This window comes from Sinocyclocheilus rhinocerous, unplaced genomic scaffold (assembly GCF_001515625.1).
Source record: "Sinocyclocheilus rhinocerous isolate Xijiao unplaced genomic scaffold, SAMN03320098_v1.1 scaffold612, whole genome shotgun sequence".
NCBI lineage: Eukaryota > Metazoa > Chordata > Actinopteri > Cypriniformes > Cyprinidae > Sinocyclocheilus > Sinocyclocheilus rhinocerous.
In genome coordinates this window covers 1,009,556-1,020,992 of record NW_015625585.1, presented here as the reverse complement: position 1 = coordinate 1,020,992, position 11,437 = coordinate 1,009,556, and the positions used below count along the sequence as shown (strand labels likewise).

The following is an 11,437-nucleotide window of genomic DNA, read 5'->3' as shown; positions in this document are numbered from 1 at the left end:
GGGAATAAGTGATAGGGTGATTAATGAAAACTTTCTATTAAATTAATATTGTTAATTTACAGAAAATGCACATTGTGATCCAGGTAATTATGAACCACATAGAAAATCAATACTAAATCTTTTCCTTTAAATGTTGCATAAAATTTGGTCAACTTTCGAAAGTTGTTATTATAGGGAAGTTTGTATGTTTGTTTTTTCATCTTTTAGGAGTGCCTGTTGTTGTAACCAGCATTTAATTTCTTCTTTAAAAAAAAAAAAAGATTTTACCTATCACTGAAATGTCTTTTAATGTGACTGGAAGATGTTGTACATTTCAATTATGGCAATACATTAAAAAGGTGGAATATTGCATCGATTACATGCTTTGTCATTTTTAGTCTTGAATTGTATCATCCATAAAATCTGCTTCCTTCATTTCTACCAGTGCAACAGTAGAGTTGGGTGTTTACCTCTCAGATGAGCTTCTGAACTCAATGGACTCTGGGATCGCTAGAAATTAATTATTTTTTCTTAAACCTGGATGCACAGATGTGCAAAAGGCAACCAATTAAATGGCCCTATGGTTTTTTGGCTTTCTAATAAATTCTACAGTAAAGTCCTCCAGCTAGATTCCTGTTTGATGCTATTGTTGATGTTCTGAGCAGTAACAGCTGTGTGACGCTTGCAGTTTGATTCGTATCAGTTGTGGAAATGGCTGCACACTGCAGTGTGTGAAGCGCACCTTCACAGCAAATGAAATAACATACAAGATGAATGTACAGTGTATGTGCTCCTATTTTGTTTTTAAATAAATAGTTTACTCAAAAATGAACATTTTTCTCATCCTCCTGCCATCCAAGATGTAGATGAGTTTGTTTTTTCATGGTAACAGATCTGGAGAAATGTAGCGTTGCATCACTTACTCAATAATGGATCCTCTGCAGTGAATGGGTGCCGTCAGAATGAGAGTCCAAACGGCTGATAAAAACATCACAATAATCCACAAGACTCCAGTCCATCAGTTAACATCTTGTGTAACAAAAAGCTCCTTGTCTGTAAGAAACAAATCCATCATTTAGTTGTTTTAACTTTAAACTGTTGCTTTTGGCCAGAATACAAGTCCATAATAAATAATAACGCTTTGTCCAGAATGTCCATCACCTGTTGTCCTCTCACATCAAAATCCATTGACATATTGACAGAACTGCTTTTAACTGTTCTTGCTTGTAAATTGTGCTTGATCTGCATATTTCTCTCCTGATTCAGACGAGACTGCTTTTTTTTTTTTTTTTTTATACTGGAGAAAGCAATATTATGGATAGAGGACTTGTATTTTAGTGGGAAGCAGCGGTTTGAAGTTGAAAATGTCTTAATAGATTTGTTTCTTACGAACATGCAGCTTTTCTCTTCACATGACACTGGAGTGGTGTGGATTATGATGTTTTTATCAGCTGTTTGGACTCTCATTCTGACGGCACCCATTCACTGCAGAGGATCCACTGGTGAGCAAGTGATGTAATAAATTTCTCCAAATCTGTTCTGATGAAGAAACAAACTCTTCTACATCTTGGATGACCTGAGATTGAGTACATTTTCAGATTTTTTATTTTTGGATGAGCTATTCCTTTAATAATTTTAACAATTACATAAGACTATTTTCCTTAGTCAAAAGCCAATTTAAATCCTCTGTGTTTCAATGTTGTAAACAATAAAACATGGAAATGACCAAATGGTGGTCTAAAAGTGTAATGGAGACAAACATGTTAGGGAAGAGGATTAACCATTTCTAGGAATTATTAATACTTTTCATATATCTGCATCCTTAGCCTCCAGAGAGAGGATCACTTTTACCATCTCGTCCTCTGGGGGTCGATTATGGAGCAAAACACCATCATATGTTCTTAATGTATATAATGCAATACAATTATATTTCATTAAACACATGAATAATAAATTTTATAATTCATATTTAATTCACCATATATCATTACGTCAGATGGCTATGTAATTTACTGAAATGTCCAGTATAAGTGCACCAGGGCCAAAAATAGGAGTGCAGTTGCTTTCTTTTATGTATTACACATTTTTAAGACATTGGTTGTTGTATAGAAATCATTCTGTGGAATAAGAGATTCTGATTATCATAAAATACTACTATATCCAGACATTGTAACCCAGACTGTCTGCAATGCATGTGGATACCAGAAAAGATCTTGTTTGACAATACAAGATTGATTGATTTATTCAGCATTTTCCTTTGTTTTGTCCTTGTTAAACATGCACAGAAAAACACGCATCAATGCCTCTTATGCTTATTTGATTCAATTTCACCGCTTGCTCTTAATAATTTTGTACAGCAAATTATTTTGCATTATTCATATTTTCCGCATTACAAGTATTCATATTATAGGAATTGTATGCATAAAGGTAATGTGCATTTACGTTTACAGAATTAAATCATATTTTCCATTTATTATTATCTTTAAACTTCATAACTCCTTTCTAGAACTTTTAGAAACAATCCCATCTGGTTCCATTAAGCTAAATAAAAAAAACTATAATAATATAAAAATACAATAAAGTTCAATCAACCAATTAATAATGACAACAATTCAGTTTATTTTATTGTCATAACACACGATTCATCATAAAACGCAATAGCAATTATTATGCATCTTATTTATTATGTCAATAGTCCTTATTAAGCATTTTTATTTGATTCCGTTTCGCATTTTTCTCTTATCAATAGTTATATTTCACACTTGTACTATTATGCATAAAAAGAACTGACACTCATTTTTTTTTTTTTTACAACCCCTTTGTCGTGTGCAATGGAATGCAGGTCTCATCATTCACATATCATCGATTAATGACAATCATGCACCACTATCCATTCAGAGTACAGAACAACTGTGCAGTGGCCAAGCATGTGATTCTCTTCTCTAGTCCTGAGCTTCTGTTAGGAGTAACTGATGTGTCTGTTCCTTCAGATGATGCATGAGGACAGCATTCAATTAGCCAGAGAAGCACTGTGCACAAAACACATTTTCTTAGTCAGTGCAATGTTTATTTCATTTCCCTCAGCCGCGCGTCCTTGAATAATACGCACGAAAACGCGCGTTTGTAGGAAGTAAACAAAGTAGCTCTGCTCAGTCAACGGTACCGCTGCGCGCGCATTTGCATTTTTACGACGGAAGTGTAACGGCTGAAACCCGGAGGAAAGCGACAACGGGAGTGAAAACGAAGCGGAATTAGTCAATGAGAGGGAGGAGAGAGCGAGAGTGAAGGAGTGTGTGCGACAGGGAGGCTGCTGGACGCTGGGGCCGAGGTGGACGTGGCGGGTCCGGCAGGGGTTTTGTTGTGGGTTCCGCTTACGGCGCGTTGACGGCCGAAAAAAAAAAAAAGCAATGAACAGGTAAAAAAAAATCGCCGAGGCATCCTCCCAAACGGATTTATTCGCGTTCTGCTATTTTCATCTTTTTTCCTCCTCCTGTCTCTCCTGATGGGTGGTGATGAGAGTCTGCATGAACCGCGCAAGTCATGCAACTCACGTCGTTACGCTTCTATCGCAGCGAGCGTTTTGCATTGTTATGCAAAGGTGAACGAGTAGATGTTTGCGTTCAAAAGTTGCAGCTGGCTCAACTTTCCCTCAGCGGATCGTTCAGTTGGCTGATGCAGCGACGTTCAGTTACAAACAAGATGGCCACTGGCTCTCACACGCTGAAGCTGTGGCATTTTCACCCTCATGCCTTTGTATGTTCTTCATCACCACCGCTGGAAACACCGAAACGCGCCCTGCATGCCGATATAGCCGCTATTCACAACCCGTTCCGTGTTTGTATCGCACGTTCTCCGTTCCCGGGCGTCGTGGATTAAAAGGTTCTCTCATAAGAAAAAAATGTAAAAGATTTATTGTGTGTAAAAACGCCGCCAGATTCAAGAAAGGCAGCTGAAAAGTGCATGATGCGTGGCGAACTAGCGAAGCTACCATGACTAGTTGCTTTAGTGATTTTCAGTAAAATCGACGAGCTTTTGCGCGTTTTTACACCACACATTTACGTCAAGTTTCTTTATCTCTTTATTTTTGTTGTCTTTCTGTTTTTCGCCGGCCTAAAATGTGCACTTTCAGGCAGTCTGCACGCAATTACACAAATCCCACGAGGTTGTAATTGTGCACTTATAAGCTCGAATCCCTCGCATTTGTTTAATTCCCTCACAGATTTGCTTGATATTTTTATTTTGTGTGACTCTTTAATAATCAATTGTGATGTGAGCATCTGGTTGTAAAGCTTCTCCAATGTGTCAGATTGACTTTTGACATCTTGATGTGTAGATGCTTATGTCAGGTTATTGTTCTCATTCATATATGATATATGCTGTAAGCATTTATTAGTGCTCTGCAGAGCAGAATTATACCAAGGGTTTGTAATTTCGTGTTTTGTATGAACAGGTTTGTCACATGCATTCAAGCAACAGCCATTTTGAAAGTACTTTTGAAGTACATTCAAAATGTCAAATGATATGAATCGGTGTTTAATTGAGCATTACTTGAAACGCATGACTTTTTCCTGTAAAGTAGATTCAGGTTTGACAGCTTTAGTCCTGCACAAGGTGCATTCAAGTCATTTGTGAGATCAGTGCACATGTCCACCATAAAATCATAATTACCAATGGAAAACTGAAGATTTTCAATTATGATTTTGAATGTTGATGGTACAATATAGTTTGCATGCATTTGTTTATTGTTCATGAATAATAGCAATGAAGCTATCCAGAAAATACTAATGAGCTGGTTTGTGATAAAATGGATATTTCCCATCATATCATAGAATAAACAGATAAAAGCATCAACTGCACACCTAATGTTTATCTTTTGTCTTTCATTATGTTGCATTAGTGCTAAAAAAAAGCATCCTGTGTTTGTTTGGAAATGAAAAAGAGAGAAATATAAATAGTCTAATTCAACCCAATCTTTCTTTATAAAGCACTTTAACAACTACCAGACATACAAAGTGCTGTACAGAGCAAAAAATAAATAATTAAAATATATAAACATAAAACTTTACATAGAAAGACAACTCTGCTTTTAAAACAAATAGAGTCCTCAGTAGTGACCTTGGCTCAGTAAATGTAAAAAAAACCCCCATTAAGAATAATAACCTACAGCTGTTAATAAAGGCCACACCTCCAATTATGCAGCTAATATAGGAAAAAAATCTTGAAATACCGTTACAAATAATCGAAATGAAACAGCAAACATAATTCTACACCCAAATAAACAATAACACAACAATTTTAGCACCAAAAATTGATGTTGACATCAGCTTAATTGCACTTCAGCAACAGGATATCAAACTTTGGTTCCATTGCTCAAAATCTTTTGCAAAGTTTTTACGATTTTGTATGTAAAGGATAAAGGAATATTCATTTGGTGTTTAAATGCTGTGTACTGAATTGCATTTGTCTTTTTTATGCCCCCCCCCCCATCCAGGAGCCAGGGGAATCACCGTTGTTCCTAACCCAAGCCAGAGGCAGTGACAATCCCCTCTCAGGGACCCTGCTTTTATCTCTGTGAACATAAGATATATTACTCATAACAGACGTTTCGGTCAGGTGGTGGAGTAGTTTCCACCAGGATGGCAGAGTTGGAGACAGAATGCATCACTTTAGGACTAAATAATTTAGTGTCGGAGTGTGGCACGCCGCCGCTTGACCCTCTAGAACCCGAGTGCACCACGCCAACCCTGACCATGCTGTCGTCAGAATGTAGCACGCCAACGCTCAGCTCACTGGCCTCCGAGATCGTGGAGCCCATGGCTATGCTGCCGTGCATCAAAAGCGAGCCCGACCTCGACCCCATCTGCACAGTGGACCTGTCCGTGATCCAGCCTCTGAGCACGGCCGAGCTGGGCTCCGAACAGATCAAGATGGAAATCAGCGGCCTCGACTACATCAAATCAGAGCACCACAGCGACCTCCATTCCTTCCACAGCACGGAGCTGGACTCCTACAAGTCACACTACGAACCCAGTCTGGTGTTCGACTACATCACTCACGTCTCGGACAGCTTGGAGTACATCAAGTCGGAGCAACATTCGGACCTCCACAGCTACTACGCCAGCGAGCTCGGCGCCATCAAGACCGAGTACGAACCCAACCTCATGTCCAGCCACATCAAGACCGAGATGAACGGCTTGGAGTCCATTCACATGGCGGAGCTGCGCACCGAACTCAACAAGCTCCGGCCCGATACGGTCATCGACAGCATGGGGAAAATGGACTCTGATTTCCAATCTGGAAACCTTTACGAACTGACGTCCGTCCAGGCGAACAAAGCGACTGCCGCGCACAACCAAACCAGCACAAAAGGCCAAGCGCCGACTCCACGCAAACCTCGCAACCTCATTGGTGAGAAGCCGTTCTCTTGCACTCAGTGCGAGAAGAAGTTCAGCACCCTGGGTAACCTGAAGACTCACCAACGCATCCATACCGGCGAGAGGCCTTACACCTGCTCCCAGTGCGGGAAGAGCTTCGGGCAGGCTGGTAACTTGAAAAGGCACCAGCTCATCCACACGGGGCAAAAACCTTACACTTGCGCGCACTGCCCAAAGGGTTTCACCAAAGCGGACGACCTCCGCTCGCACCAGCGGCTGCATACGGGCGAGAAGCCTTTCAGTTGCGCCGAGTGCGGTAAGAGCTTCGGTCAAACGAAGGAACTCAAAGCCCACCAGTTGAGCCACACGGGAGAGCGGCCCTTCTGCTGTTCGCTGTGCGGCAAGAGCTTCACTAAAGAGTCGAGTTACCGCAATCACCAGCAAATCCACATGGGCGAGAAGCCGTACAGCTGCTCCCAGTGTGACAAAACTTTCAGCAATTCAGGGGTCCTCAGAACACACGAGAAGATTCACTCCGGGGAAAAACCGTTCGGCTGCACCCAGTGCGGCAAAAGTTTCGGTCGCTTGGGACATCTTAAAGCACACCAGCAAATTCACACGGGCGAACGGCCGTACACTTGCCAGCAGTGCGGGAAGAATTTCAGCCAATCAGGTCATCTCAGAGCACACGAGCAGATTCACAAAAGAGAACAGCCCGATCTTAGCAGTGGCAGCAGTGGCAGTAACGATAGTAGCTAAAAGAAACCTCATTATGTCTCAAAAGTATTACTCCTTTTTTTTTCTTTCTTTTTTTTTTTTTTTATATAAAAGCTACAATATATATATATATTATAAAAATATATGTTTCATTATGTTTTCATACTTTACGTCTCCTCTTTTTTTCTTAATATCTTTTTTTGGGTACAGTTGTGACTTATTTTCTCTTATGAAAGTGTCTATGTTTGGGATCAGTGAGCTTACAGAGAGTCTTTGTATCTTGTCTGATCTGTGTCGTAGTGAGCGCCATTCTAGTTTCTTTCCTCCAGTAAAATACTCAGTGTACACGTTTATTGATAATATGTAATTCTTAAACCATGTACTGGAATGAATTATTAAAGAAACTAATGTAAAACAACAACAACAAAAAAATCTGCTATTTTTTTTATTTATTTTGCTCTAATTCAAAATACAAACATGCATTTGCTTCATTTGGGAACCATTTGTAATTGAGTTCCTGTATTCCCATTGTGCATTTGAAGAAGTTTCTCACCCATCCCTTTTTTTGTCTGATAAATGCAAATGCAGAATGGTTGGTAGCATATGGATTTAACTTGTGCATCTATTAACAAAATAGAAGGAATACTTATAAAGTTAAAGGGATAGTACACCCAAAAATGAAAATACTTTTTACCATTTACTCACCTTCACCTTGTTCTGTTGAGCACAAAAGAAGATATTTTGAAAAATGTTGGTAACCAAATAGTTGATAGCCATTGACTTCCATAGTATTTTTTCCTCATCAAATGGAAGTCAGTAGGTACCATCAACAGTATGGTTACCAGTATTCTTTAAAATATCATTTGTGTTCAACAGCTGAAAGAAACTCATATAAGCTTGGAACAAGTTGAGGGTGGAGTAAATGACAGATTTTTCATATTTTGGCTGAATGCCTTAAAGGGATAATTCACCCAAAAATGAAAATTACCCTATGATTTACTCACCCTCAAGCCATCCTAGGTGTATGCGACTTTCTTCTTTCAGACAAATACGATCAGAGTTATTAAAAAATGTCCTGGCTCTTCCAAGCGTTATAATGGCAGTGAATGGTGGTCCAGATTTTGAAGCAAAATAAAGTGCATCCATCCATCATAAAAAGTGCTCCACATGGCTCCGGGGGGTTAATAAAGGCCTCCTGAAGCGAAGCGATGTGTTTGTATAAGAAAAATATCCATATTTACAACTTTATAAACTGTGATCTCTAGCTTCCGCTAACTGTTGTACGCGCGTTCACGAGAGAGTAGCGTTTCAGTGGATGGATGCACTTTATTTTGCTTCAAAATCTGGACTACTACCCACTGCCATTATAAAGCTTGGAAGAGCAAGGACATTTATATATATATATATATTTTGCATTCGTCTGAAAGAAGAAAGTCATATACACCTAGGATGCCTTGAGGGTGAGTAAATCATGGGATAATTTTCATTTTTGGGTGAACTATCCCTTTAATGCTAGTGAAGCGGCCTCCTTAGTCATATGAATAACTTTGATTGTTTGAGTGTGGATATTTTGGGATTTATTGAGAATATCATCTGTGACTCTTGTGGCCAATTGCTCAAATGGCATCAATTAAACCACAAGTTTAACAACTTCTGCACCTGTAGGTTTTGGTCTACTTCAAGTCTAGTAAAAACTGGATTTAATGCCCAAGCACATTGATATAGATGAACGTAAGTGGTAGAAAACATAGCTTCGTTCTCATTTCTTATTAGGTCTCAGTTGCTGTTTTGTGATTTGTATATTTACATGTCATTCTTATGAGTCATAAAATGTTTAGAACAATTTGTTGACTGCAGCTCAATCATCTCTGTGGAATTTGGCGTTTGTTACAGAGAAACAGGGAATGCACATATGTTTTCAATCAAATTGGGTTTTAAAAGTAGTAAATCGGCAATACAAAGTAAAGTTTAATAGCTGCAAAAATAATAATAATAAAGTTGTGGAAGTCATTTGGAGTTAAGAAATTGGTGAATTGGATGTTTTAGTACAAATAAAAGCAAACAATCTGCAAGTGCATTCATCCAAGAATTTAACCGTTAGAAATGTAATCTCTCTGCCTATTCATATTAATTTGCAGCGCTGATGTGTGTTAATTTTAATTTAATTCTCTGGGCCAGTCTGCACATGTTTCATCTCTGGCACTGATGATATTTGCAGATCCCATGAGAATAACTGAACTTGTTTTGTTTGACTCTAAATAGTTATTATGGATGTTTATCACCTAATTGGTGTCCCAATAGTCTCCTCTTTCACAAGGGAGCCAGTCTAAAGTAGGCTAAAGTAAACTTTGCATAAACTGAAAAGATCTAGAGGTTTTTTTTTTCCCAGATGTGCGTGGGTTAAAACGACAGACTGCGGCAACAAGGATGTTGACATCGAAGTCATGGTTATTTTTTTATTTATTATTATTTTACAGGCAGTTGTTATTGTCCATGCATGGCTTGTATAACTACTTGAGCTGCATTAAGTAATGCTAAATGATTTAAATGTGTAAGCAACAGTGAGATGAGTAGCTTTATGTTTAAGGATGTGGATTGATAATTCAAAAGCACAAGGCTGAATTCCCACTGGACTCCCAGCTGTTCCAGGGTAATTATCCATGTAGTTAGTGAACTAAATGCAGCTTTGAGGAGTTGTTGCATACAAACCAGAATTACTTCAAGCTGTGTTTTACCTAGCATGGTTTTCTGAGTCGGATCTGTATTCACTGCTGGCTGATATTTATGGTATTTTGCAACACAATGAATGCCACGTGGATATATAGGCTATAGCTCGCTGAACTTAAGTATATGGTGTTTTTCATATAAAAGCCGCCATTCCAGTGTTTAATACTGACCTAAAGTGATGTTTGATTTTCACAAGAGGTGGAAACGGTTAATGTCTTCTGTAGGATGCCACTGTCTTGATATCATTTTCATTTCCAGGATTTTTAGGTCAGCCACCAGAGGTCGCTGTCACCTCATCAGAGGTTTGTCATCAACACATCTGCTGCGCATAGTTGAAGATATTACAGCAACTGTAAATACGTTTTTACCTTGAGATGTAAGTTTTAAAATCATGTACACGGTACACTGACTTATAATAAGGCGAAGTTGGCTTGTGTTTCCTTCCCAAACGTCAGCTCTGGTGAGCGGGTATGACATTTCGCGAGAAGAGCGTATTTATATCAGTAAAACATGCACGTGTAGAAATGTTTTTGAAGTTGTTCATGAAGCACTATTAATGTCTCTTAGAAAAGTTTGCTGCTGAACATCAAGGATAAAACAAGAAGAAGAAAAAGAAAGCCAAATCTTATTTGACATTCGAGCGCCACCTGCTGTTTGTGCACTATAGGTCTTGTTCTATATCATGAAAAATATTGAAATTGAAAATGAGCATTATGGAGGAGCAAAGTACTTTAAATGAAATAACTAAATAAATAATGAATTTAATAAAACAACAGTTAAATGTAGCCGTTTGTTCTGGAATAATTATATAATTATTAAATAAATGAAATCAATAAATTCATAAATCAATAATTAAATGTATCCATTTATTTTGTAGAATTTCATGAAAATACAACCTTCATTATTTAAAAGTTGTTCATGAAGCACTATTAATGTCTCTTAGAAAAGTTTGCTGCTGAACATCAAGGATAAAACAAGAAGAAGAAAAAGAAAGCCAAATCTTATTTGACATTCGAGCGCCACCTGCTGTTTGTGCACTATAGGTCTTTTTCTATATCATGAAAAATATTGAAATTGAAAATGAGCATTATGGAGGAGCAAAGTACTTTAAATGAAATAACTAAATAAATAATGAATTTAATAAAACAACAGTTAAATGTAGCCGTTTGTTCTGGAATAATTATATAATTATTAAATAAATGAAATCATTAAATTCATAAATCAATAATTAAATGTATCCATTTATTTTGTAGAATTCCATGAAAATACAACCTTCATTATTTAAAATATTTCACAATATCCTCTTTCACACACTAGCCTACTGCTGTTTAAATATCTCCTTTTTCATAATAAAATGTGCTGAATTTACGAATGACGTCTATTTGATGAATCATGTATTGCTAATTTTACAATAAGCACATTTTATTGTGAAAAAATGAGATATTTAAACAGCAGTAGTGTGTGAGAGCATATTGAGGATAAATATTTTAAACAATAAAGGTTGTGTTTTCATGGCATTTTACCAAATAAATTGATACATTAAATTATTTATTTATTTATTTAAATTAATCATTTAATAATTATTAGTTATTATTCAGAATAAACTGGTATATATATATATATATATATATATATATATA

General features: G+C 37.5%; 1 pseudogene; it reads left to right on the top strand.

Moving 5' to 3' along the window:
• Positions 1-3,116: 3,116 nt before the first annotated feature.
• On the top strand, positions 3,117-7,468 carry LOC107753939 (zinc finger protein 184 pseudogene; annotated as a pseudogene).
• Positions 7,469-11,437: the final 3,969 nt, after the last annotated feature.